We start from the raw sequence: 27,288 nt of genomic DNA, 5'->3' as shown, positions 1-27,288 counted from the left end.
CAGCTAGCCACACTGTCTATCTTAGCCTTCAATCAATTAATGTATTTCTTTACTTGAATATGTAATGCCATCATCCTACACATGAAAGACAACTCAGTTCTGACAGCTTTCTGAACTGCCTTTAGTTTATCTAGCTTGTCCATACTTACAAATTTAATGTGTAATACCATTACACAAACACAGTCTTCAAGAACTTTCGCTAAAACAATTTCAGTATGTAGAGTAAGATTTTCTTTTCATACTGACCCCTGGGTACAGCTGCCAAAAAGAACTCACAAATCATTGTCCTCCAAACAATCCTCAAGGATTATTGGTACAGTAAGATCTTCTGCTTCTCCCAAAACTTCCTAAAATATGATCAAACATACACAGCAAAAGCCAATCCTGAATGCAGCACCCGAATTTTCCTGCAGTAAGATATCAGCTGAAGAATACGCTCATGCCAGACATGGACGAAAAGCTTGTTCTTAAATAATTTTCTGACTATTTTGGGGACGAACAACTCATTCATGTGAAAATACACATCTGGATTCCTAACAAAAATAGGAAAACAGCAAGATGCCAGCTGCAGTAACTGCCAAATATGAAAAGTCACACACCATGAAGAGAGCAATTTTTTCTATGCCCGTTTATTTCATTCCTAGAGGCACCTACAATTATTTCAACTCAGCCTTTAGACAAACAGATCCTACCATTCTAACTTAACTGCAGCTATTAAACATCTTACAAGGCCTTCACTAGGACAAACATCTCATATTCCATGCAAAAAGCCTTTAGCAAAGCAAGTGTAACTTGGTGTACTTTCTCCCTGCTCTGCAGCAGCAGCAACACAGGGTACCTCCTCTGCTGCTTTATGCTGTTTGTATTAAGAGCTACTGATTCGGCTCTGCTGAGCTTTGGCAGCAACAAGGTAGGTCACAACTTATTACTTCTGGGACCCACTTCCAGCCCAAGCTATGGCAGCTGACTGATGGACTGACCGACTGCAGTGGCAGGAAACTGCCATAGCTGATGCATTGGGTCTCTGCATGCATGCGAGAAAGGCAAGCTCACAACACAGCAAGGTTGGGCAGGGGCTTAGGAGGAAAGCATCTAGTTGCCCAAAAACTGCAGATACTCAGTGAAGTACTGGGCTGAGCTGCTCCGAACACCACAATTCCTTACCTCATGACATGAAAAAGAAACAAAGTCCAGTAGAAGTTTAAAGAGCACTACAGAGCGTAGAAAGATAAAGCAGTGAATCCTCCACTCATTAACTAACAGAAACCACAGTTTCCGTGATTCTGAGGAGGTTTCCTGCAGCACTGTAGAGGTGAAGTTTGCAGGTCAGTACCTGATCCAAAGCTGGCTGCACTCCCCACATCGCTGGGCTGTGACAGCCCAGGGCAGCAGCGAGCCTCAGCTGCTCGCCCATTTCATACCATTTATCTTCCCATGCTCCTTATAGGGCAGAAGACATTCACTCTGACAGATTGCAGGCATACAGTTGCTTGTATGCAAGCAGAGTTGCTTAGGCCCACCTCACTGGCACTAACAGTTTGATGACCTTTTAGCTCAATCTTAAGTGAACATTAGCATCCCTACCAACTTCACTGAAAGTAGACTTCCATCAGAAACGCTGTGATCTTACAGACCTCATGCACAGATTAAACAAGAAGTCTAGTTCTGCTTGCTTTCTATTGTAAAGAAGAACATTCTTTCAAAAAATCACATTTCTCAGCATCTCCCTGTCATTTTCTTACATAAATCACACATTCCATGCAGCTTCTTACTGCTTCTTATTGTTGCCTTGCCTGGGCTGATAGTTAAAATCTGTTTTTATTTCCTAGGTTTTGAGTGAGACATTGCATTGGGTATATTGCTCTCAGTCTCAAAAAAGAAAGTATTGCTAGCCTGGACCACGCTGAAGGAAGAAGAAATGTCTAGGGCTGCGTTTACAAAGGTTGCTCTGAAAGTAGTGCCTCCTTAATTTTTAATGTTTTTATCCAAACATATAGAAAAGAGAGCAACAAATACATCCTTTAAAATACCTGTTCATGAATATACACACTGCCAAAAAGTGATGACTTGAATAAGGGTGCAATTGTGAAGTGAGGGATATTTTCCTTGGGAAAGACGGGTGTTATAAAACGCTGGTAAAGAGACACAATGAAATTTTTGATCGCAACTCTATACATTCCATTTGAAAACTCCCAAGAAACATTTATGTTGACTGAAAACAGAGTCCCAAATAATAAAAAAAAACTGATCTTTTTTTTTTGGCAATCTTCCTTGAAACCTATTCTCAAATTCCTTTCACGGAACGCATGGCTGCCTATTTTTGGCAGTTCGCAGGACTGTGTTTAGCCAATGTATCACAGTGCAAACAAGTATTTGCCACCACTTGGGTGAGCGCTGCACTGCGCCCTTGCCATGTCCTGGTTTCAGCCCAGACAGTGCCCATCATGCACTGACTTTCGGTTGTTGTGAGCAATGGGTGCGTGTCCAGGGCCAGGCCGGGCCGCTTGGTGGGAAGAGCTGCTGCCATCGTGGTGTGGGGCATCAGGTGTCACAGGGCTGGCTGGGCCAGGCTGCAGGTTGGATATGGTTGAACTGTTTGCTGATCTTTGCCACTCCTTTGCCGTAACACTGAGGCAGCATCTGTTAACATAACCATGAATATCACAACAATTTCACTGCAAAACTCTCTTTTACAGGTAAGAATTGCCCCGTCATACTTTTTCTCGTGGTGGTAGCTGTGAAATGTACCTTGTCGAGTCACTTCCTCAGTTCAGTACAAAGACTTGTGGATCTAGCTGGTATCGTACTTCCACCCAAGTCACGCTGGGAACAGAATCAAAGCACTGTAAGGCTTCCTCTCCAGGGTGAAATTGGAAATCTTTGTTACACAATGATGCAGGAAGCAGAAAAGCTTCTAAAACAAATATGGCCCACAGAGGAAGAAAGTCATCAACACTTACAGGCCACTCTTTCTAAGTACTTTTCTCCTGAGATGACCTCGAATGCCCAGAAATTGTTCAGGACATTGCATTCCACCTCTCATTGACACCAGCCAACAGCAGTGTGTTACACTTATGCCTCCCCATAACATACTTTCCACTTTCAAACCTTTTTCATCTATCTTTTCCTTCACCAAATCCTCTCTAGTTATTAACTGTAAGGTTCACTGACCAGACAACAGGCATAATAGATGCAACTGTCTGAAGCTTTTTCATTCCTCTATCATCTCTCAGTTTCAGAGACTGCCATCTAACAGGAACCATGACCAGTGCCAAGAAGTCCAAAAAGATAGCAGAATCTGTACAAAAGACTTTCATGAACTGCCATGTTCTTGCACTACCACAGGGGGAAGGTGGGGGAAGAGTGGCTCCAAGAAAAAAGAGACACTAATAAAGTCAAACTATTAAAGCTAATTCTCCTACCTGCTTGAGAATGAGAATGATCAAGACTGGAGCTTACACCTTCTTAAACACTGAACAACAATTCTCACAGATGATGTAGTTACAAAGCCTCCCTTCTATCAGGATTCTCTGACAATCAGTGTGATACGTACACCGATCAGTAGCATTTTTCTCTATGAAGTGTCATCTCAATTTGCCTGTTTATCCATGAAACTCGCTAGAACTCTGGAGCACTATGGGAATTTGTTCACACCGGTCAACCAAAACTGACAATACCTTTCCGGTTCTATCGGCAGCAGAATTTGAACAGTAGGATTATTTTTAAGATTATGTGCAAAGGAAGAAACTTGGCACACATAAAGACATCCTCTGGTAAACATACAAGTTTTGTACATACATCTTGTTTCCATAAGAAAGCAAGTTAAAAATACCAGCATACATGGGTGTCCCTGGGAACAGGAACTGAAGAAGGGACCTCAAAGGTTTTTTTTTCATTACACTATTTTCAGAACACTCAGGAGGTAGATGAAACTTTAGCATGAAGCAAAAAGTGTGACCTAAGTTGTTAGAACTTTCAAAATTCATATTATTCCTAGATAGAAAGTACATTTTAGTTTCCTTAGAGGTTTTTTTTCCAGATATACTACACTTTTCTCAATGGTCACCACAAGTTAAAACCATCACCAAATAGCTCATATTCTAAGTTCAGTGAAAGTTCTTTACATGTGTCAGGGCAGACAAACTGCCCTGAAGTAAAAAACGAGATTGTTTATGTGGCCACTCAGTTATAAGTAAATATTTACACACAAGTGGTTTATTGTTTTTGTTTTAAGTATTCCAGACACCAGTCTGTGAAACCAATAATGGACTCACTCCATTATAGCAGAAATCATGTAGCCATATGAGATCAAACATTCCTGTATGTCCACATACCCTAAATATTCAGAGTAAAAAAGCTAGTATTTACAAACCACTGCATCTTGAGACAGTCTAAACATACTGCAATGCACAGAACAACCAGCAGACGTCCTGAAAACAGCTTAAATTCTGAAAAACTCTTTTTACTAAATCTGAAAATTCAGGAACTACAATCAGAGCCTTAAACCTATCTGGCCTTAATGCCTGTCAGCCTGTTTCACGTCTACTGTTGTCAACTGCCATGGCTTTGGCACTCCCCTGGAGCATGGAGGATCACTCTTTCTCTTTCCAGAAACCAGCTACGAAAGTAGAGGAAAATTTCTACCGCATCAGAGATACCACTGATTTACCCTGCTAGAAATCCTGCAGAAAAGTACATTGTGTGAACTGTAAAAGCAAAAGAATGAGGAGAAAGAATAATTAGTTCTATTATCCTAGCAAGCTTCCCTCCCAACCTCCAAACTGGTTACAGTGGTTTTAGATAAGACTGCAAGTCACACCTTCTGGGTGGAATCTGTGGTAGTACTGTAAAGGTTTCTGCACTACTGAAAAATTGAAAATGCTTCTCATTTCATTTTTAGGATGACCAATGTAAAGAGCTAAGAGCCACACTGAGCTGAGAAAGCAGATCAGAAAACGATCTATGATTCAGAAGATGATCATGATTCTACGAAAATGCAGTCTGTTATACCTCTTACCTTGCCATCCCCCAGAGAAAAATTATTCCTAAGAGAATGCACCTCATTTTATGCAGTTTCAATCTCCAGTTAATATAAAAATTTCTCTAATTACCTCTGCTATTTTGTCTGAAAAATTACAGCGGCATGCAAATAACACAGCAAGCAAAATAATGAGCTGCATATCTGAAATAAAATGGAAAAAAAAAATTGCTTCTTCTCATGGCCCACAAAATGACAGTGCAGCACAAAGGCTGCAGAGAAAAGCGCAAGCAAAAAGGGTCATAAAACTGCCTAATTGTTCACACAGTTAAACCATCTCAGCTGTTCATACCACCCTTATTTACCTAGCTTAGTACCTCACTATGTATTAAGTGAACTGACATATTTTTAGAGCATCAGTAACAAAGCTAAGCACAGCACTGAGATTCTGATACTCTATTTGATTCCCTCAGCACCACCCATTTCCAAAAATACAGTATAACAGCTGGATTAAAGCAGACAAAAAATAAAGATAGTAATAGGAAAAATGGTATTAATTTGTTGGCTGAATTTGAGATTTATCTTTGTATGTACTTGATGTACTTTGAAATGATGTGTTTCCTTTGTAATGCTTAGATTTACTGCAAGAAACATTACATCATCTATCTGCCTGTAGCTCCCAGAAAGGGAAAGTACATAAGAAGGTAGAATACAAGCAAATATCACCCCCATCGAAGTTTAAAAGCGATCAGAATGCAGTTTGACTACCAGGGAGATCTGACAGTTTACAAAAGCCCTGCCCTCTTCCGTTTAAGGTGGTGTTTACATTGCATTAAGCTGCTTTCTGGAGTGAAACAGACTACGTGTGCAATAATCACATGGAAAAAATTCCACAACAATGTAAGTTGAATATTCTATTTTCTACCACAAATCACATAAGTAGTTTGAAAATAACCTGTTCTTATTTTTCAGGTGGAAACTTGCTGAAAAACAATGGAAACAAAACTGCAAATTTGTGAAATTAAACATGGTTTACACACTGTTTGAAACACAGCATACAGTGCTCCTGCAACAAAGCTTTGTTTTTGAAATACTGCATCTCACAGGTAGCTATAATGTCCTCTTCTAAGTGTTCTTCTTTTTGTTTGTTTAACTTCTGCCATAGCATAAATTTTCAAATTTAGAGCTTAAATCTATCTTACTTGCCCAAAGCCAAGACTTCGCTCTTCCCAAAAGCATAGAAGTATCACTTTGCGTCTTTCCAAACATTACTTATAAAAGCAGTGCAAACTTTCTACTGCATTGTAGGTGGTGTTCATTCATTAAGACTGATGGGATTTTTCCAAATCACTGATATTAGACCAGTAATCAGAAAGAACAAACATTTGATCCCTGATGTAATTGACGTCATGTGTGTATTTTGCAAAAATTGCTAACAAGCCCTCCTTTTACAAAGTGAAATGGCCTCATAAATTTCTCATTATTTTTATAACAGCCCAAAGGCACACAAAATAGAAAGATGCATTTGCAACAGCCAAAGAAGGCTTCCCAATTCTTGTGTTAATAATCACGATTCTAAATGCTAACAGTAGCTTTTAGGAGATTATCATTCTAACAGACAACTGCAGTTGCAAGGTTGAAGACATCTCAGAGCCAAGAAACAGAGCTCTGCTCCATTACTTCAGTAACTTCAAAAATGACTATGGTCCTAAGGCTATTAACGCGTATCACTCTGAGATAACAATACCACATAGTGCTTACTCTCTAACAATTACTCCCGCATACTGGGATAAATGGTTGATTAACAAAGCAAAGAATACAATCAGAAGAAAAATTCTTCTATATTTGACTTTGATAGTACATGGAAAATTGAATGACAGGAATCACATGACACACTGTGGCCAAGATATATGTAAGGAAAGTAAGGCAAGCAGCATCGCTCACAGAACTGGGAAGGATGATCCAAGGGGAAAAAGAGATTAGTGGAAGTGTTACCTGTTTTCTACAGGAATGATGCAAACAGAGATGGAAACAACCCAAGCTTGCTGGGTGAGGATTATCTTTGAAAGAGGAGTTTGGTCACGCCAACCACTTTATCGGTCTGAAACTCCAGAAAGCATCATTCAGAAAATGGAGAATAGCTCAAAAGGCCAAGCATAAGCATAAATTGTATTGACTGAACATGGAAGACCAAAAGCAAAAAGCATAGAATAAATGGAAAGAGACAGAAATTGAGGGGGAAAACAAGCAGCAAGAAAATAATTTTTCAGACAATTTTTCCAGGTACTCTTCACACAGGTTTGAAAAAATCATCCATCCATTGGTGTCACTGGACTTCAAAACATGCAGTACACCTTTGCAAAGCCTTCACAGAATTTCAATGGGCATGCTAAGTGGCTGAAAACTACCAGTAACTGTGATGAGGTTAAGCATTCAGGATAGAGACACCAAAGGATTTTTTTCAAGTTTTAACAAGTAAAACTCAGATAACTACAAGAGCTGAACACAACTTTTGTTTAGAAGTTCTGAGTGGCAGTTTGCAAATATTCTTGCTGATGACAAGACGATAAGAAAGACAAGAACAAATTGAGTCTAACACTATCTCTTTCTCTACTACGTTATTACTTGCAGTGCTTAGCAGATCTGAAATGGATGCAGTGATAATGCTCCAGTCAAGTTTTCAAAAGGATCCCATGAAACATTCTCAAATACTGAAAAGATCCAGTTTGCGTGAAACTACTCTGTAGTATCAGTAAGGCTCAGTTGTAGTACTGCACCCAGCTTTAAGTACTAAACTTAAGGAAAGGTGGAGTACATCTCAGATCATCAAGGGGTAAGAACAAGAATGATCAGGTATTTAAAATGGGAACTATGCAGGAAGAAGTGGAAAAAAAAAAGCTCAGGTGCGGCCCAGCTCAGGTGCTTCTACACTAATGCACACAACATGGGTAATACACAGGACGAGGTGGAGGCCATTGTGCAGTCGGAAAGCTATGATATGGTCACCGTCACAGAAATGTGGTGGAATGACTCGCACATCTGGATGGCTACCAACTTTTCAAAAGAGATAGGCAAGGCAGGAAAGGCAGTGGTGTAGCCCTCTATGTTAACAAGGACTGTGAATGTATAGAAATTAACGATGGTGATGATAGGGTTGAGAGCTTACGGGTCAGAATAAAAGTGAAAGCCAATAAGACTGATATGTCGTGGGAATCTGCTAAAGGCCACCCAACCAGGATGAAGAGGTGGATAAGACACTTTATAGACGGTTGGGTGAGGTCTCAAGGTCTCTTCCCCTTATTCTTGTGGAGGACTTCAACTTCCCAGATGTCTGCTGGATTTATAATACAGCAGATAGGGAGTGCAGACTTTAAACTCTTTAGGGCCTTGGTTGAGAGGGTCCCTTGGGTGGTAGTTTTGGAGAATGTGGGAACCCAGGAAGGCTAGGAATACTTTAAGGAAATTATTTTAAAGGTGTAGGAGCTGACCATCCCCAAATGATGGAAGACAAGCCAACAGGCAAGGAGGCCCAAAAGGCTGAACAGAGACCTTTGGCTTGATCTCAAGAACAAAAGGAAAGTTTATGGTCTCTGGAAGAGTGGGCAAGCTACTTATGATTACAGGTACGTAGTGAAGCTGTGCAGGGAGAAAATGAGAAAAGCAAAAGCCCAGGTAGAACTGAACTTGGTCACTAAGGTAAAGGACAACAATAAATATTTCTATAAATACATCAGTAGCAAGAAGAGGGCTAGGGAGAATCTCCATCCCTTGTTGGATGCTGAGGGCAACTTGGTGACCAAGGATCAGGATAAGGCTGAGGTACTTAATGCCTTCTTTGCCTCAGTCTGTAATAGTAAGACTAGTTGCTCCCTGGGCACACAGCCCCCTGCACTGGTAGATAGGGACGGGGAACAGAATAAGCCGTGCATGGTCCATGATGAGATGGTTTTGTATCTGCTCCGAAAGCTGGATTCTCTCAAGTCCATGGGGCCAGATGGATTGCACCCTACAGTGCTGAGGGAGTGGGTGGATGTGGTTGCCAAGTCACTCTCCATCATTCTTCGGCAGTCCTGGCTAACTAGGTATGTCCCAGAGGACTGGAAACTGGCAAATGTGATGCCCATCTTCAAAAAGGGCTGGAAAGATGACCCTGGTAGCTACAGACCAATCAGTCTCATCTCATGAGCCATCGTGGACCAGTTAAACAACAAAGAGAAAAGACTGATGAAAGAAAGACACAATAAGCAAATCACAAATTTATAAATGACCATGATGAAAAATATGTATGAAATAACAAGTTCATGCTAGATGTAATGTTCTCTTTCACGACCTGTGCCTTTTCTTCATTCACTGTAACCTCAACGAAACGTCATCCATAACATATTTCTCTTCAATAATTCAGAACTGCTGACTAACTTAACTACAGAACAGATGCACATAACTAAGAAATTAAGAAGTTAATTGAAATTCTTTGCTTATCTAAACTAGACATTCACTGAAAGACTGTTGACAGACAACACAAAATATCTGTGGCCAAAATAACCAACAGGCACTAAAACAGATGGCATAATTTATTTACCAGTTCTCTACAGGTTCGTCATAACTTGCCAGTGAAATGCTTCTGGGAATTACTTTCATTCCTTTAGCATATTAGCACATAATTCTAAAAAAAAGTTTGAAGAAACGTGTTATGGAAACACTGGTATTGATGCTGAAATAAATTATCATCATCTTCAAAGTCTTCTATGTCTCTTTATCTGGTTCCTGCAAGCAAAACTTTTCTACCTGCTTTAAGTGAGTGTTAGTTAGACCTAGGTTTTCAGAAGCCACATTATCTAGGAAATGCAAGGTTCTAAACATCCCATTTTAGGGCATTCCATACAGCTGCAAAAGACAGTTGAAGAATAGACTGCCTGTGATGTGGTAACACTGGACATTTTGGAACTGATTACACAAATAATTTAAATGTAGTTAGTACTGTTTTGAAGGAAGGGGAAGGTCTACAACATCTAGGCTGTAGATCTTCAACAATCACATTTGCTGTCTCTATTTTCCTACCTTCCCAGCATGCACTTGCTAGATTAGTTATTACAGCACAAATGTTCCTCAGGCCCCAGAAAAACTCACCTAGAAAACCAAACTAACAAAGAAAAACTAGTAATAATCATGAGGGAACTCCATACAACTGTAAGCACAGTTTTCACATGGAGTCCCCTGAGATAAGAAGAAATGGGAATCTTAGAAAGGCTTAGGTTGGAAGAGGCATTTAAGATCATTGAGCTGCAAACCCCACTGCTGTGGGCAGGGCTGCCACCCACCGCATCAGGCTGCCCAGCATCCCATCCAAACCAGCCTTGAACACCTCTCCAGGGATGGGCATCCACAGTCTTTCTGGGCAGCTGTGCCAGTGCTTCAGCACCCTATGAGTAGACAATTTCCACTTAATATCTAACCTAAATCTACCCTCTTTTAATTTAAAACCATTTTCCCTTGTCCTATCACTACTAGGCTACGTAAAAAGTGAGCCCCCTTCTTTACAAGCTCCCTTCAAGTACTGGAAAGCCGCAATGAGGTCTCCCCAGGGACTCCTCTAAGCTAAACAAGCCCAAATCACTCAACCTTTCTTTGTAAGAGGTGCTCGCATCCTCTGGTCATCTTCATGGCTCTCCTCTGGACCTGCTCCAACAGCTCTGCATCAGTCCTGCGCCAGAGGCCCCAGGCTTGGACAGTGTTCTCCAGATGGGGCCTCAAAATGGCAGAGCAAAGTGGGACAATCACCTCCTTCCTTCTGCTGGCCACCCCTCTTCTGATGCAGCCCGATACCGTTGGCTTTTCAGGTCTTAAGCGAGCAATGCTGGCTCATGTCCAGTATCTGGGATTGTCCTGACTCAAGTGCAACACTTTGCACGTGACCTTGTTGAACTTCATTAGGTTCAGATGGGCTCACTCTTCAAAGCACATCCAGGTCCCTCTCAATGGCATCCCTCCCTTCTATTGTGTCAATAGCTAGGTATAATCTGCAAATTTGCTGAGGGTGCCCTCGATCCCTACATCTATGTCATGGGTATCCAACCCTTGGCTTGCCTGGGCCACATTGAGTGAAGAATTATTATTTTGGTCCATATATATGTAAGGCTGCTCCAAAAATAATGTCTCCTATTTATTTCCATGGAAACTACAACAGATACAATGAGCACACTAATTCTATTTGATAGAGAAAAATTCTCAGCTGTTGCTGTCACCACTGCTGAAATGTACCACTCATGGCCTCACTGTGCTTGCATCCACTGTCTGGTCTCCATAAATGTTCAGCAAGCAGCAATAATGTCAGCTCTGTACATTCCATTTGAAAATCTGCTGATAACATGCTTAGGTTGACTGAAAATGGAGTTGCAAACACAAGTTGATGACTTCATAAGCAATCTAGAAACCTATTCTTAAATTCCTTGATCAGAACGGGTAGCACAGCTGCATGTTTTTGCACTGTTCACAGGACTGTGTTTAGCCAGCATATCACAATACATACAATTCTATGCCATCACTTGAGTTAGAGCTGCACTGTGCCTGCCTTATTCCCTGGTCTGAGCCCAGATACTGCAATCAGTACCAGTGTTTGGTTGTTGCTGAGCAATGGGTTTGCACTCAGCAGGGCAGAGTCACCACCATGAAGGCCAAGCAGCAGAGGGTAGGTCACACTGCAACCTGTGCCAGATGCAGCCTACAGGCTGGACATGCCTGGTATATGCCACTGACAAAGATGCTAAACAGTACAGGTCCCAAGATGGACCCCTGGAAGACACCACTCATGACCAGTCTCCACCTGGATATACAGACATTGACAACAACCCTCTGGCTATGACCATACAATCAATTCTTTATCTACTTAAGAGTCCAGTCTTCAAATCCATACCTCTCCAATTTAGAGATAGGGATGTGGTGCAGGACCACATCAAAGGCCTTGCAGCTATGGGAAGATGATCAAGAAGGTGATGTAAGGTGATGCAGCATGTCAGACCTTTCATCCCTGTTCAACAAGAGATCCACTGTATCATTGTTTCAGCCACTTACACACTTCAGCATAACCTCGTACTTCTGAGTCCACTTGTGACAGAACTGATAGGCAAGTCTGAGACAGATGAAGGAAGTGTTAAAATCAGCACCCAACTGGCTGGGCAACAGCACCAGAATTAAGTTCAAAATAAATTTAGGAGAAGGGCCTGCAGTAACATACTTATCAGTCTAGCTTCCCTAAGGTATATTTACACAGTGACTTGTTTTTCTGGCATGAAGCACGCCTGAAAAATAAAGTCACTCAAGAATGGATATAGAAGACTGATGTAAGCACCAAATTTAAAAGCTGTATCTAAATCCAGAGGAGAGACACTAAGTCACTGTACTGAATAATAAAGTCTATTATGGCTTAAAAAAACCAAAACTTTTCCTCAGAAAAGTTAAGACTCAATTAGTAGAAGTCCCTGGACTCCTCCAATTTAATTTTAGTTAGAATTTAATAGAAAACTGACTTTATTCTTGGAAAACAGTTAAATAATAATATTTTTAAAGCCTCTTGTACCATTCTCAGCACCGAACAACTGCTACATCAGTGAAATTCCTTTGATTAGATTAAACGTTCTCAGCTTCCTGTGGAGCAAAAGTTGCTCAGAGACCATTCAGAAGCATATGCAAACATGGAAAGGGAGAGAATTACCTTACTTTATGAAATGGTCTTTAAAATACACAAGCTGCAGACCTTTTAAGAGTCTTCTCAAATGTTTCTTTTAAAACTACAGAGAAAACTTGAAGAGATAAAATATAATTTGAGAAGCTGCCCCAAGAGAGAAGCTTAAAAAAACCAAACAAGAATAATACAGTAAAATCAAATCTTGAAACTAATCTGGGAAAGAGTTACTCTCAGTGTGTAAAGAAATAGCTGCTGCTTTTCACGGTTGCTGCCTAGTTGTCATCCAAGTGATACTCCGATTTTATTTCATATAAACTGGAGTAGCACTGCACCATTAAGTGCAGCAAAACAAACAGGGTTGTTTCTGTTTTTTTCCCAACTTACACCACACTCTGACGACACGGCTGCTCTAAATGTATAGGTTACTACTAACTACTATTAATTCTTACAGATACAGTAGTACTATAAGGAAATGTATACTTTTGTTCTTTGAGTCAGACTTACTTAGGCAGACCAGAATGAGCATCCAAATATTTTTATCCAGACAGCAGCCTGACAATATGCTGAGTTTGGCAATAATCTGAAATTACAAATATACTTCTACTGTACTTTAACAATTACAAACACATCGGTGTACATATGCATACAACTGGCATTAAGAAACGTGGTACGTGTTGGCAAGGAATATAAACAACTGTATATATAAAGGCACAACAAACTAGCCATGGAATTTTTAAATGTCAACACAAACATTTTCAAATAAACGTTTTAAAATGGTGATTTATAGCCAAATGATACGACTGTCTTCAACAGACTTTCACCTGCCAGGCCACATTAAAAATCCTGTCCCTGAACATTTTTGCTACCAAGAAAGTAAAGGCATTAATCCACATTAATTGCACCAATATGAACGTTCTTACACATATTTAAAACAAATACCCCACACGCAAGTTTATAAACAATATGTAAGACACCATCTTCTTCTCCCCTTCAACTAGCTAGCTGCATTGTTGTCTATTTTTATTTAATGAGGGAAAACAGAAAATCTTGAGCTATAACTATTAGCAAAGGATCTATCATATAAACCAGTTCCATAATAGCACATAGGGAGTAGTGAAAACAATGAGAATAGGACTTAATCAGAAAAGGAGACTGTTCTCCAATGAGCACTTTGCAGAACTACACAAAGCCTGACACAGCTGAACTTTAAAAACAGACCAGAACCTGTCAGCTTTTCCAAAAGAGAATGAGTAAAAGTTTTCCCACAAATGAAAGAGGTCTCTGATTTCTTGAGAGGTCTTGATAAGAATCTCTGCTTTACACAGAAGCCTTCTGAAGGACTATCTGCACCTCTCAATACTTCATTATGACTTGGTTAGAATAGGTATACAGTGCTATCTGCAGCCCAGTTAATAAGCCACACCACAGTTTTCAAAAGGTTGAAAGAGAGATTTTAGCATTCATAAAGAAAAAAGCATGAATCACACTGTAAGAACTCCATCCCTCTTACGTAATCTATATATTTTTAAGAATCATTAACTAAAAAGAGAACAAAATCCCAGCATGATAAAATACAGTCATTAGCTACAAGCATTCATAATTTCCATAAACCAAACTGAAAAAAAGAGCAATCAAATCAATAGGTCCCTCACAGGAACAGAGTGTTCTTGTGATTTAATGTACACAACACGATACTCCACTTTCTGATATGCCTTACCTGACATTAAACAGCTGGAATGCCTAATTAAATCCATTTAATACCTTTTTGTCAGGAAAGAATTTACTTGCTATTGGATGGTTATGTCACCTTGAACTAAAAAAAAAAGTCAGTATATTGAGCACCACATATGTTTTACAAGTATTTATAGAAAATTGACTTTCAACAGTTGCTGTTACCAGGGTGCACTTACTACCTCCTAAACCACAGATATGTCTTGTTCCTAGGAGAAAGCAGCCTGGTGGTTAGCTAGGTCACTGTAAAGGGACAGCCATCAATATTTGGGACTGTCCTGCCATGCTTTTGATTTATAATAAATAAAGAGATCAGACTTCAATTTGCTTGCAATATAATACCACTGTAAGATCATTCTACTGCAGACCTGATAAGTTTAATTAGGACCACCAAATAAAGGGCATGAAGAAAACTGAGACAAGTAACAACAACCCAGACAATCCTGCATGCCTACCCCCTCCTCATCATTCTGGCAGCAAGAAGAGACAAGACAGACAGAGATGCCCCCTCAGTGCGGACACAGGCACAGCAGAAGGTAACAAAAATGGTGAGTGGCAGTGTGAACAGTATACATGCAAGGCACAGGATTATCCAAATGCTTGTAAGAAAAGGCCATTTAGCATAAGAAGCTAAATAGGAAATCAGCTAAAGATCTTTACTGAAGTACTCTAGCTGGTGTGTTGGTATGCGTGATTGTGTATGTACACACAAGAGTGACACATGGAGTGGAAGGTGAGACACCAAGAAGTCTAAAAACAAAACAAATGATAACAGTTGCTGTTAACAAGCAACGTCTAACACTTGTCTAGCATAAATGCCAGAAAAACTTGACATTATTCGTATTTTCCTACAAAGAAAATGGCTTTCAGCAGAAAGCCCTGTTTCAGAGAGATAAGACTTAGTCTTATACACAGGACTAAGCTAGCATTTTGGCTCAAGAGGATGAAGGAGCTGGTAGAGTGATGGATGCCAAGTGAGGCTACGGAGAACAAAGATGCAGCTTTAATGTGACGGCAGCTGGCAAATCATGATCCCTTCAGAGTGGTAAAGCACCAGTGACAAAAGTTCTGCATGTTTTTTGGTTGACTCTACACTTGGGAGTTTACCTGTATCGTGGCGGTAATGAGTCTGTCTAATTAAACAATGTTTGATTACTTGCTCTACTAAACTGTTTGCCTCTTTCGAGACAGCTGCCTCTGGACAACTGCTCACAGCACTGAGCAGGCAGCTCCTTCCACAGTTTTGGAGCTAGTTTCACACCACCATGCTCTGGAAAGCACAGGCATTCCACTTCACAAACACAGATGCCAAGAGCTGACACATGCCCAGATAGGCAGATGGAAGAGGAATCTATGGGGCATTTCATACCTGTGTGTCACGTATCAGTGATGAAGCCCTTCATCCAGTCAGAATGTTGCCAAAGCCATGGAAACTCTGCTGCTATTACGTGCTTGCCTACACCTTACTCCTTTCCTGTGTTGTGTTTATGCCTTCACAGCAGGAAGAAAACTAAAACCTGAGAACTAAACTAAAACTAAAAGCTGAAGAACACCTTTTTTTTTTTTAAACTTTGAAGAGGGAAAGGGTACAATTGAATAGAGAGAGCAAAATGGGATGGGGAACAAGAAAGGAAAAAGGAGAAAAACAGTTAAAAAGGGCAGAGAGAGAGAGACTTAGTAAGAGATTCTGCATTGCTGAACTGGAAGGAGGAGGAGAAACACATGAAGAGCACAGGAGCCAAATTAGAATGGAAATACACGTGTATATCCTATCCCTGGATAGGAAAGGCTTTCAGCTTTGGTCTGTTAAAAACGGACAGGCAGTGCCATTACCTTCAGATAGTCAGAAAGGATACGCAGAGCAGGAAAAAAATAGAAAATCTATATCTGACAATGTAGAGTTACGGCATAAGGAAGCCAACAAAAAAATTATTTTATCCCCATGACAACACAGGTATTTTTGTCCCAACAAGCAGAAAGGTCAGTTCATTGTGCAGCACAGGTATATATATTTCGCTCAGAAAAGGGACTTAAGATATTCAGTCCAGCCTCATTTGCCTACCATCAGGGGATTACTGCCTATACAAAATGACACTGACACACAGTCAGCATTAACACAACACAACCAAACAAGCTCAGCTACAGAGACAACTTCTCTTGAGCTGAAAAAAATCTTCGAGAAGTGCATCTGCAAAGCATCAGTGGAGGGGGCCCTGTGCAAGCACACTGGCATCTGCAATGCAGAAGCCCCTTACTGCTCAGATGACCTCAGCAGCAGGCAATGGTAAAACACTTCTACTTATGTTAAGCTATTGTGAAGACTGTCCCCTCTCGGCTTCATCTCTTTCACGTATTTACAACCATTATTAGGTGGACCACAAGCTACCCCATCCATGGAGGTGTTCAAGGCCAGGCTGGATGGAGCCCTGGACAGCCTGGTCTAGTATTAAATGTGGAGGTTGGTGGCCCTGCCTGTGGTGGGGGGTTGGAGCTTCATGATCCTTAACGTCCCTTCCAATCCAAGCCATTCTGTAATAGAGAGACCAGCCTTCACATCTAGCAAAACAGATTACACACGCACAAACATTCTCCTCTACTAGTTAGTTCCAACATGCAGCTGGTACACCTGTGTGGGATATGATGTGTATGACCCTTAACAGTGCACATCAGTACATGGGATCATGCTCCCAAACTCTTGGGCAGAATTTTTCGTTACAACTCATGATAGGTACAAGTTTGTTTTTATTTTTTAATTTTGTGGGTTTTTAATGCCTGTAATTGCAAACAGCCAAATCAGAGAAAATAAGAATTCTACATACTTCTCTTGAGAAGTTAGAAGTCTTTATTGATGCTTCTCAGCTCTTCTAGTTACCAAGCCTCCTCATCTTTTTTCTGTAAGCAACTGAGTACTACTGTCTTGAAGACAGTCACCTACCCTTCCGTGCTGTTATTTTTTTTATTAACAATAATACTTTTATATATATGTGGAACTTTGCAGTGGCTCACATTACAAGCATCTCAATGAGAAATAATTGCAGAGCAATTATTTGCAGATAAATCAATCTAAACTATTACTGATGTATATTACCTGTACAGTTTTGGCTATGACAAAAGCAATTACAACAAAGCTTTCTAGCACCAGGCAATCAGAGAGAAGTAAAAAAAAAAATGTGCTTCAGTTATCTAAGTTAATAATCAGATGTAACATTTCTAAGAAGAAAGAAATGTATGCAAGAATTCAGCAAAATATAAAATATTGCTACTGTTTTTTTTTTTTTTTTTTTTTTACAGTACATACTGTCAATATGGGGAAACATCCTCCTTCAGTTATTTCAAATATCTACTACAAGATGCTGGTAAAGCGCATTTCAAAACATCTTCTGTCCACACTTGTGATGGCCTTCCAAGTGGTGTTTTACTATGCAAAACACACGGAATTGGAAGTCAAGGTGCAGAATGTGCTATAGCAGAAAGCAACATCAACATGCAGAAAGGAATTTTTACTTCCATATTCTCTGTGCAGGATAATTCGATGGTTAAGAAAGGAACCTTTGAGCTAAAGGAAGCAGCCAAAGGAGCAAATGTGAACCTGATGTGATTGAACATTTATTTTTCAAAATTTCTGTTATACTGTAGTTGCAAATTGAACAGGCATGCTTCAGCTCTTTTCCTACCTCGCACCAGAGACCAAATGTAGCCATGCAGGGAGGAGATGTACAATGACAATTAACCAGAAAAGACTCAAATGATTGAAATTACTTCTGCACAATGTTTGCCTGTTTGTTTTCTTTTTTTTAAAAATAAGAGCGCTTTTACCATGGACATTTAGACCTTGCACGCCCTTTCTTTTCCTCTGTTGTTATATTTTGCAAAATAGATCACCGATTAAAGAGAACAGAGAATGTAAAGCCTGTATGCAAAGTATTTTCCTTCTTGTAAGTCACGTCCACGTTTAACTACAGGCGCTGAGAGAAAAATACAGGATATCACCATTGTGATTTACCTGCATTTGCATCTCACAGTCACGCTTTCCTTAACTTCAACACATAGTTTTCCTACATGGGTATTTCTGCACTGGTTTCACAAGAAGTTCACATGAATATGAGAAAACTGAGAGTGACAGGGCACTGAAACAAGTTGTCCACAGATGCTGTAAAGTCTCCTTTCCTGGAGATATCGAAACCCGCCTGGACACCTTCCAGTGCAACCTACTGTAGGGAACCAGCTTTAGAGGAGGTGAATGATCTCCAGAGGTCCCTTCCAACCCCTACAATTCTGTGGTTTATAAGTGCAGAAGGAGCTCACCTCTTTCATTCTTGCACAGACTGCAGTTACACTATTCTTTTGCAAGGCCCATAGAGAAAGCACTCCATTGGGCTTTCAGTGCTTGAGGCCTCTTCCTCACAGACAAGAACAAACCACCTAGAAGCCTGAGTCTTCCTCATCGTGCCTCATCTAGGATATGAGGACATCATTTCTAGCTACACCAGGCTAATTACTTCACATATTCACTGAAATTTTAAGAAGCATTTCTTTCAGAGCGATGTTTCCTATTCAAAACCTGCACCATCTTGTCTTTTCAGCTGAGTCACACTTTTACTAGATAACTGCTGAATGGTTTTGACTATCCACTCTCAGAACAACAGTCCTCAAATTCCACCACTAAATGGTATTGATTCTCCCAGGATAATCCAAAATACCTTTCTTTTCCCAATTTTGCAGCTATTTTGGCAAATATTATCAAGTACACGTTTCCCTGATAATAAGGGAAGAACCCAGAGCAGTTCTCTCCCCAGCCCCAACACTGTATGTCAAATGAAGTTCATTAATTTTCTGAACATGAAGATAGCCCATAAATACACTCTGAGCATGCTTTTTGAGGAATGCATCATTTTGTCAGTGTCCTGTTTAAAACAGGAGTCCAAGAACTGCCTTTGCAGCTCATGAAATGATTTTGACAGGACGCTGCAGTATCAGCAACCTTCACCACTACGTTCCCACACTCAACTTTGTCACTGCACACTGTCCCAATATAGTTCTCCCCTATCACTTGGCACCATTCAGTGTTGTTTCCATAGGACTGCAATATTTGTAAAGGTGCAATGATAATGCCAAAACTGACTACGCGAATGATGAGCTGTCCACACTCACTCCTTTGAGGTGTTTTTCAGGACAGAACCCATAAAATAATTAGGAACAAGGTTAAGTATCACAGGAGAGGCACAAAATCAAGAGGAGAAACTTTGCATGCTGTTTCTGAAGAAATCTCTCCTCCCAGCCTCCCACACTGCTATGGCCTTAGTTTGGATTACTTTCACCAGCACACAGCGTTTGCCTGTAAGAAATCACAAAACAAGATAAACAAGAGTGAAAGAGCCAGTCAAACTGCAGACATTTAACTCACACTTGATTTTCAACACTAGGAAAATATAAAACTACTAGAATGCTTCTTTAAGTGGTGTGCATAAAGACAGCCTTACATGTGAAATTTCCCTTTAACAGTAAATTCTCATGCACTGGGTCATCAACACCCATATCTTCAGCTAAGAAAGATGTCCACCTCCTATGGGAAGACATTCTGTATTTTAGACAGACAGCCAAGAACCATCTGGTCATGGAAGTGCAGATTCGCCAACATCCTGATTTACTTTACAGAAATGTGTCACAACACTCCTGGCGCTTTCCTTATTCCTCACTTCCAAAAATGAAACTACATATTAGCCACAATGCTGCAAGGACCAGCTGTTATTTTAAAGTCTTAAAAGCACCACGACCGTCGCTATTGCCTGTTTCGACTTCACTCTGCCAGAAACTGGAGTGCCTAAATTACAGTAAACTCTGAACTACCCAAAATCACAGAATTCCAAGATGGCAACTGGCTTAACCTCCTGTTCTGTACTGGGACTCGGCAGCATTGTGGTTTCATTCCCTCAGACTCCTGTAAACACTCATGTAATATGGAATGACTCCAAAAATTGTTATTTTACTGTTATTCAGAAAACCTTATTTTCTCCCTACTGTGCGTGCATTTGTTAACTCCAACAGTAAGGAGCATGCACCTCAGTTTTTTTTCCCCTTCCTATTCTGATTTCAGGTATCCATTTGTCTCATCTATTCTTTGCACATGAGTTTCAGCTGGGTTACTACTTATCATGCAGCAGATGATAGCAGCAATGCAGAGAGAAGCACAGCTTTCGCATTATGGAGTTTATGAGGGAAAGACTGCAGAAGAGGTTTTATTTGTTTGTTTACATTAAATGCTAACGGCCCATTGAAGCTCTAATGCATATTAAAGTATTATTTTTTTCTAGGTGGAAAAATCATGCAATATATACAGGGTACAACATATCTAATTTCCTTTTTTAAAGAATCCCGTAATAGTCATGAACTTAAAATGAACCCAAAACAGTGAGACAGGTACTTAAGAATCCTACACTACTTCAACGACATCCTTGTTTCTGACATCTATTAGACGTTCTGTATGTTCAGTACATGTTTAGCTAAAACAAAATTTGATTTTATTTAAACACAGTGATGTCAAGGAAACTTTGTGTCATTTGGAACAGGTCCTCCTCTGCTTATTAGATAGAAGCATGACCTGAAGATTAATTTAGAGCACAGAATGAGCTGTAACAAAACGTTCACCTGAAAATTTTATTCCAGACAGGAAGAAATGATAGTTACAGCAAGTTTATGGCACAAAGAAAAAAAAATGCTTACGTTCACAAAGAAGGTAGGAGGAGAGAAGCAGTAAGAGCATAAGAAGTATGCTGTGACAAGGAGGCCTGTATCAGAAACATACAGGAAAAAAAAGTAGCTCCTGAATTTTCTATACAACAAAAAGCACTTTCAAAATACCATGTGGTAGCTAATTACAGACTGCCTGGGACAGAAGTATTTACATTCTATCTGGATGCCCATTAAAAGAGAAGAAATATATTGAGTCTAAAATTGTGAACTTCCTTCCACAGGCTTCTTTTTCTCTTCTCCACAGTTCATTGCTTTGCTGATAAACACATACCTCAATTTCATTTCATCAGTTATTATGAACATAATAAAGTAGTATAACTTCAGTGTTTCCTAGTCTAACAAAATTTGGACCTCTTTATTGTTTGTAAAAGTTACTTTTATCATACGTATATGTATATGTAAATAACACTAGCATTTATTCTCATATGGGTAGCACCCTTCTCACCCCAGTTTAGGAGATGAAAGTGCAACACACTTCACATCTAACATAGGAGCCAGGCTGCAGAGACTCCTGTAGATGTCACCCCAGGTAATATACCTCACAGATCTCAGGAGGCAGGAAGAGGTGAAGAAAAACAGGAGACAGGAAAAGTAGGTTATCGAATTGAGAAGATCACCTTAGTGGATAAAGAGCAGGTGGGTGACTTATGGTAGCTCCCTGTGACAGGGCAGCGGAGCCAGAGAAACCACCAGTGGTCCTGCAACAGACTGGAAAATGGAAGCTCTTCTCATTCACCCACTCTCAGTCTGATACCCCCCCTGCTCTGCAATGCCCCAGTGTCAAAACTTTGTGTTATTAAGTGTTATTATGTTCTTTAGCATTACATAGGAGGCATTACTTTCAGAGAGATCTGGTAGGAGACTCCTTTCCTGGTAAGAGAGAGGGGGGCAAAAAGACTTTGCAAACAATGCCACTTGCCCACCAAGTATCCACTCTTCAATTCATGAATCACATCAGAAAAGTTGTGGATTGTAAAGCATCACACACTTGATGCAGGATGTTAAATGCCTTGTACCCTTTCTACTCCCAGAAAAGAGACAAGAGATCGAACTCCCTCACAGGCTTTAACCTCTCTCCTTCCATTGTGCAAAACAAGTTTTCATCAAATGTGAGCAGGAAACACGTTGTTACAAGTTTTGGCTTCTAGCAATTCTGCTGGACACTGACTAAGGATAGCACAATTATGCACATTTGCAAGTGTTGTAGTGGCATACACTATTCTTTCTCTACAGTTTACACTAAGACAGCAGGCTAACAGGAAAACACTTCCCTTCTTAATTCTTCTTTCCCCAAGATGAACTCTGTTGGCCATGCAACTCAAGGCTCAAGCAGCAATTTTGGCAAACACCTAGGGTACAGTTTTGCCCATTTTGACAGTACCTGTGAACACCTTAAAAGGGGATGCCTATGGGTTTCATGACAGTACAGCAAAGCTCTATTCAGATGCTTCAAGGAGAGGATTTGAAAGAGTATTTTTCAATGCCAGTCTCAGTTGCACAAGAAATACATACAGCTTCCAACTTGCAAGTTCTTGCGTTACAACATCAGGGAGGTCTTATGCACTTTAAAAAACATCCTCTAGATTTTCTTCTAGCAGTAGGATAAGTAGCAAGAAGTCACCCCAATGGATGACGACACCCACAGCCTAAGTAACCAATTAAGCTTCTACAGTCAAAACTTACATCATGCAAGATTTGCTCAAATTCTTACAGTGTAACAGTAAGGATTTAGGGAAAAAAAAAAGCCTACTTAAAAATTCTTATATTTTGAAAGAAAATGTGGCTCAAAATGACTCCCTTAACTATAATTCCCCACCATAATACAATTTAAGATCAAAAAAAGCTATGCCGTAAGTATTAACAAACTTACTCATCATCCCATACTAGAAACCATCCTGACTTTAACATTACTTCAAGCAAACTTGAAAACGAAGGAAAATATAATCTTTTCATCCCTGCAAAAACATTTATTTAAACCATACACAGGCATATTGGCTGAAAGGAAATACACAAAGCATAAATTCCACGTGACTCCACAAAGAACCTTCAGAAGAAAGCTGAAGAACATTTTCACATATGTATGCATTGTTTATCTATATAAAAACCTATATTAGATATATACCACTTATACTGCTTACATTATATATTTAATTCTTCGTAATTTTATGTTCTATTATAAAGACATTATACGTATGTATGCTGTACATACAGTTTGTCACTGCCTATTAGTGACAAAATGCACAATATCCTCTATTAAACATAACATCAGAATGGAGAAACAAATAATTTATTCACATCTAACTTTTATACAAAGATAATGATTTGCTGGTAAAAATACATCTATGGTTATATAACGAGTATATGAACATGTTCTTATAATATCTAAAATACAAAGACTATCAAAGAAAATATTTGACTATATTTATAAAAACATCACATGAATTATCTGAATCACAAATTAGTGAATAATAGATCCTTTTTCCAAAACCCTAACAGATATTATGGCTTTCCATACAAAAGAAATTAATATTAGTTTTACACAGGATTTAAAATCATCTACGGTTTTATTGTGTGGCATTGCAAGTCAGTATTACTGCTCAGTGACCCATGGCTTTTAATTCCCTATTTTTATCATAGCAAATAAACAGACAAATGATTTTGTGCAGTATTTGTACAACCCCTTGTCCAGTTGAACTTGCTATTTTTGACATTCTTAGGCTGCAATACTGCACAGACCAGATTTTTTTCTTTTTATTTTCAAACAAATATGGAGAATCTTTTCATAAGCAAATAATCCCGTCTCCTTTGACCAGGTAAGAGATTCTCATTACCTAGAGAAGGATCCTTTATAGCAGAAAATTAGGACATTATCAATAATAGGCACGGGAGGTGCAGTGCCAAACACATCAACAGACTATGTTCAAACCAATCCTATTCTGGTTGAGCAGCAACAGGAATTTTTCCCACCAAAACCCAGGTATCTGAGGATAGTTCATCTCTGTACACAGATTTATAAGGAAGACCTTATTAATCATATTTTGCACTAATTCAGCAGAATTCAGTGCAGTGGAGATGCAATAATCTCAGGCATGCCACTTGCAGGCAAGCTAGAGTAATACTCCTCTTCCAAGTTAGCTTCTGCTACTCTTATCATCTCATTATTTGATATTTCATAGCACAGCAAAGTTTAAACTGCAACAAATGCCATTACTTTTGTCTCTCTACCTTCAGTAACCATTGTAGACTTCTGAAAAAGATAGCTCACTCTGAGGGTTCAATTCACTGCAGTATCTGCAGTGCTGCAGAGAGCCCAGTACTCTTGATCATCATATAAATGAACAGATGGAGGAACCAAAAATGACCTTAAAACTTCCCAGCACCACTGCTGGTGCAGCTAATTATTCAGCCATTGCCAAGCCTGATTTTCAGATCCTATGGGTCAACAAAACAGATACAGTAAAACATATTATATTCCCGTATTTTATAAGAACAAACAAAAAGTCACTTAATTGAATACGTGGCATGAAATATACTGCCATGATCCATTAATAAGTATAGATGATTCACAACAACAAAGTTAACTATGCTGGAGTTTGCTAGAGAACCCACAGCAGAAGCAGGTTTGAAGCTGGCATTTTCTTACTGTACACATGCAGGCAACGCTGAGCACCCTAGTTGCTCTCCCGCAGAATAGTGACAAGCTCAATAGGACAGGTCACGTAGACAGCAGCTATCATCCTAAGATGTTACCCTTTCCTATTCTCAGTATCCTGCAATTCTTCTTTTACCAGTTAGATCTTAAACCCGAAAGAAGTTACAAGAAAAACATGAAAGAATTGGATTCCTCTCCCTTCCACTGCCTCTCCACCACCATACTAGCATTCTCACTTTGTAGATACACATCATTACATTCACCTAAAGATCACTGCAAATCAAAGAATTGTCTCACTTTTCACTATGCCTATGTACTTATCATCCCTCAAAATATCTCATTAAAACATTTCTGTTCCTAGTAGTGATGCTTTGTCAACGTACTGCAATGTTGCCACCACTGAGAAAAACACTCCTATTTCAATAAATAAGTTAAAATCCTGAGAGAAACCACTGTCCCTGTCATTGGGTGCACAGCATCAAGTTAAAGTTCTGTTATTAAGGTCTATGTAGAAAATAAGACATTGTTCAGTAGCGGCCAACAAAAATATCCTGTTATCTTTCGTTTTCACTCTGCTTTTGGTATATACTCCTCCAATTCAAGGAAAGGAAAACTGTATCCCTCACACACACTTTATCATCCCCTGCAGATTTTGCAAACAAGAGCTAAAATTCTTCTTCTACTAACATCATCTTGTGGCAAAAAAAAAAAAGTGACTTACAAACGGCTTCCTACCACAGTCTGTTATTGCACATCTAGTTTCAGCTGAAGGCAGATGAAACAGCTACTGGCATCTTCAGCTCCTGTTTAAATATTCTGGACAACGTACACATGTGTGTTCAGATTTGCTACAGCTAGTGATGCTATCCTGATATTCTACATTACATAGGGCATTTACTTGAAATGAAAAAGACAGATTAAAGACTGGACATTAAGACAATCAAGCTTCCATAGACAAAAACAGAGAACACTGAAGGAATTTCAGATATTGTGTCAGTTACATCAACTAATCTAAAACCAAAGTGCTGTAATACCTGTATGTACAACATACGAATAGAACAGATAATATTAAACTAAACACTCTGGTACTAAATTGAAGCACTTTCTGGAGCCCTACACAGCCAAGAGAAAACTCTCCTGAGTTTTGCAAAGGCCTATGAGTTGCCTGATGTTATCGTCAGAATCAACTCCAGCAAGAGTCATGTCACGCATGAAACAAAACAAAACAGTTTTAAAGAGATCTTATCATAATTACTGTGGTTTGAGATTCTGAAATAAACCGCTATGGCGATTTGCTCTGGGGAGTGTGCCTCAGGGTACAAAAAGAATAAAAATAGATCAGTCTGCATCATCACTCCTTGGAAAGACAATTATATAACCAAGGCTGGAATATGACACGGCAATGTATGTGCTTTCTTTTTCCCACCAAATAGAGAAGTTAAGCAACTTAGCTTCCAGTATACAGCATGTACTGAAGTCTGCTTTACTGCTACAGTTCTCAGCAAATGTCTTAATTTGATAAATGCCTGTTCATTAGCCATTTTTTTCAAACTTTTAATTACTGAAACACAAGCCTGTTGCAAGAAGAATGAAACACTTCGCTGGGTAACACCATACTGAGGCCAAGGAGGTGGACAGTCCTCCAAACAGGTCAGCTGGAGGTGATGTACATGCAGCAGACCTTGATGGTAATACATGGCACATATCCCAGAGGCACATCCCTCTGCAGTTCTCCATTTGCACCAGCACAGGGCTGATGTCAGTCAGTAGGTCTGGGCACAATCACCTGTGGTGCTATGCCACAATTCTGACAGAGACTGCAGCCTAGACTGCTACAAGGCCTGAACAGCTCTTGTGCTCAGAAAAGAAATGCAGGTACACATGGAAAAGCTCTGACTGGGCAGGAGAACTGCTTCAATCCCTGCTTCAATCCCTGCACAGACCTTCCTCCAGAACAGCCTTGACTTGTGATATCAAACATGCAGACTCACGTCCCACCATCTCAGCACCTGCCTGCCTCACGGGGACAATGGCTGGAGAGAAGGCCGTGCAGCAAAATAACATAAGGAACATAAACAGGGATGGCACTGAAGTTGCTTGATTAGGTTGCAACATCCTGTGCTCACAGACTGTCACTTCATACAAACTTGGAGCTATAATTAAAGTGTTAAGATGTAAAGAGCATTTCTGAGGAGGACACTCTGTAATGTGTGTACACAGCGATGGGAGGAGTCAAGGAGAGTGCTAAAGGTGACTGCATTTAATTGTACAGATGTTCATGCCTGCTTCCTAGTTAATGATTGACCCCCACATAAGGTCAAGCAGCTGTTAGTTTTTTTTTTTTTTTTTTCAATCACATGTAAATAAACTCAGGCAACAAAAATAAAAGGTAGGGCAGTCTCATGCTGCACAATTACTTCAGGGCTGCGCTGAAGTCACAGCCCGATCTTAAATGCACTTTACTACAGTCATCTTTCTTTAAGCACATTCAAACAT

The 27,288-nt window shown here is 39.8% G+C and overlaps 1 protein-coding gene across 39 annotated transcripts in view; it reads right to left on the bottom strand.

The window, feature by feature from the left end:
* Positions 1 to 27,288, bottom strand: part of PIP5K1B (phosphatidylinositol-4-phosphate 5-kinase type 1 beta) — a 94,694-nt gene that overhangs the window by 58,461 nt on the left and 8,945 nt on the right. For 2 of the 39 annotated variants that reach the window (XM_046905367.1, XM_046905366.1), the window contains exon 1: positions 9,558 to 26,812. The exons of the other annotated variants lie outside the window; for them this stretch is intronic. The gene's annotated coding sequence lies outside the window, so the exon portion shown is untranslated. Of the gene's footprint in view, positions 1 to 9,557; positions 26,813 to 27,288 lie in introns of those variants that run through there. 39 annotated transcript variants of the gene reach the window in all.

This window comes from Gallus gallus, chromosome Z, assembly GCF_016699485.2.
Source record: "Gallus gallus isolate bGalGal1 chromosome Z, bGalGal1.mat.broiler.GRCg7b, whole genome shotgun sequence".
In the NCBI taxonomy this organism is placed as follows: Eukaryota; Metazoa; Chordata; class Aves; order Galliformes; family Phasianidae; genus Gallus; species Gallus gallus.
Note: the sequence above shows the minus strand (reverse complement) of the source record. Positions and strands in the feature narration are given on the sequence as shown.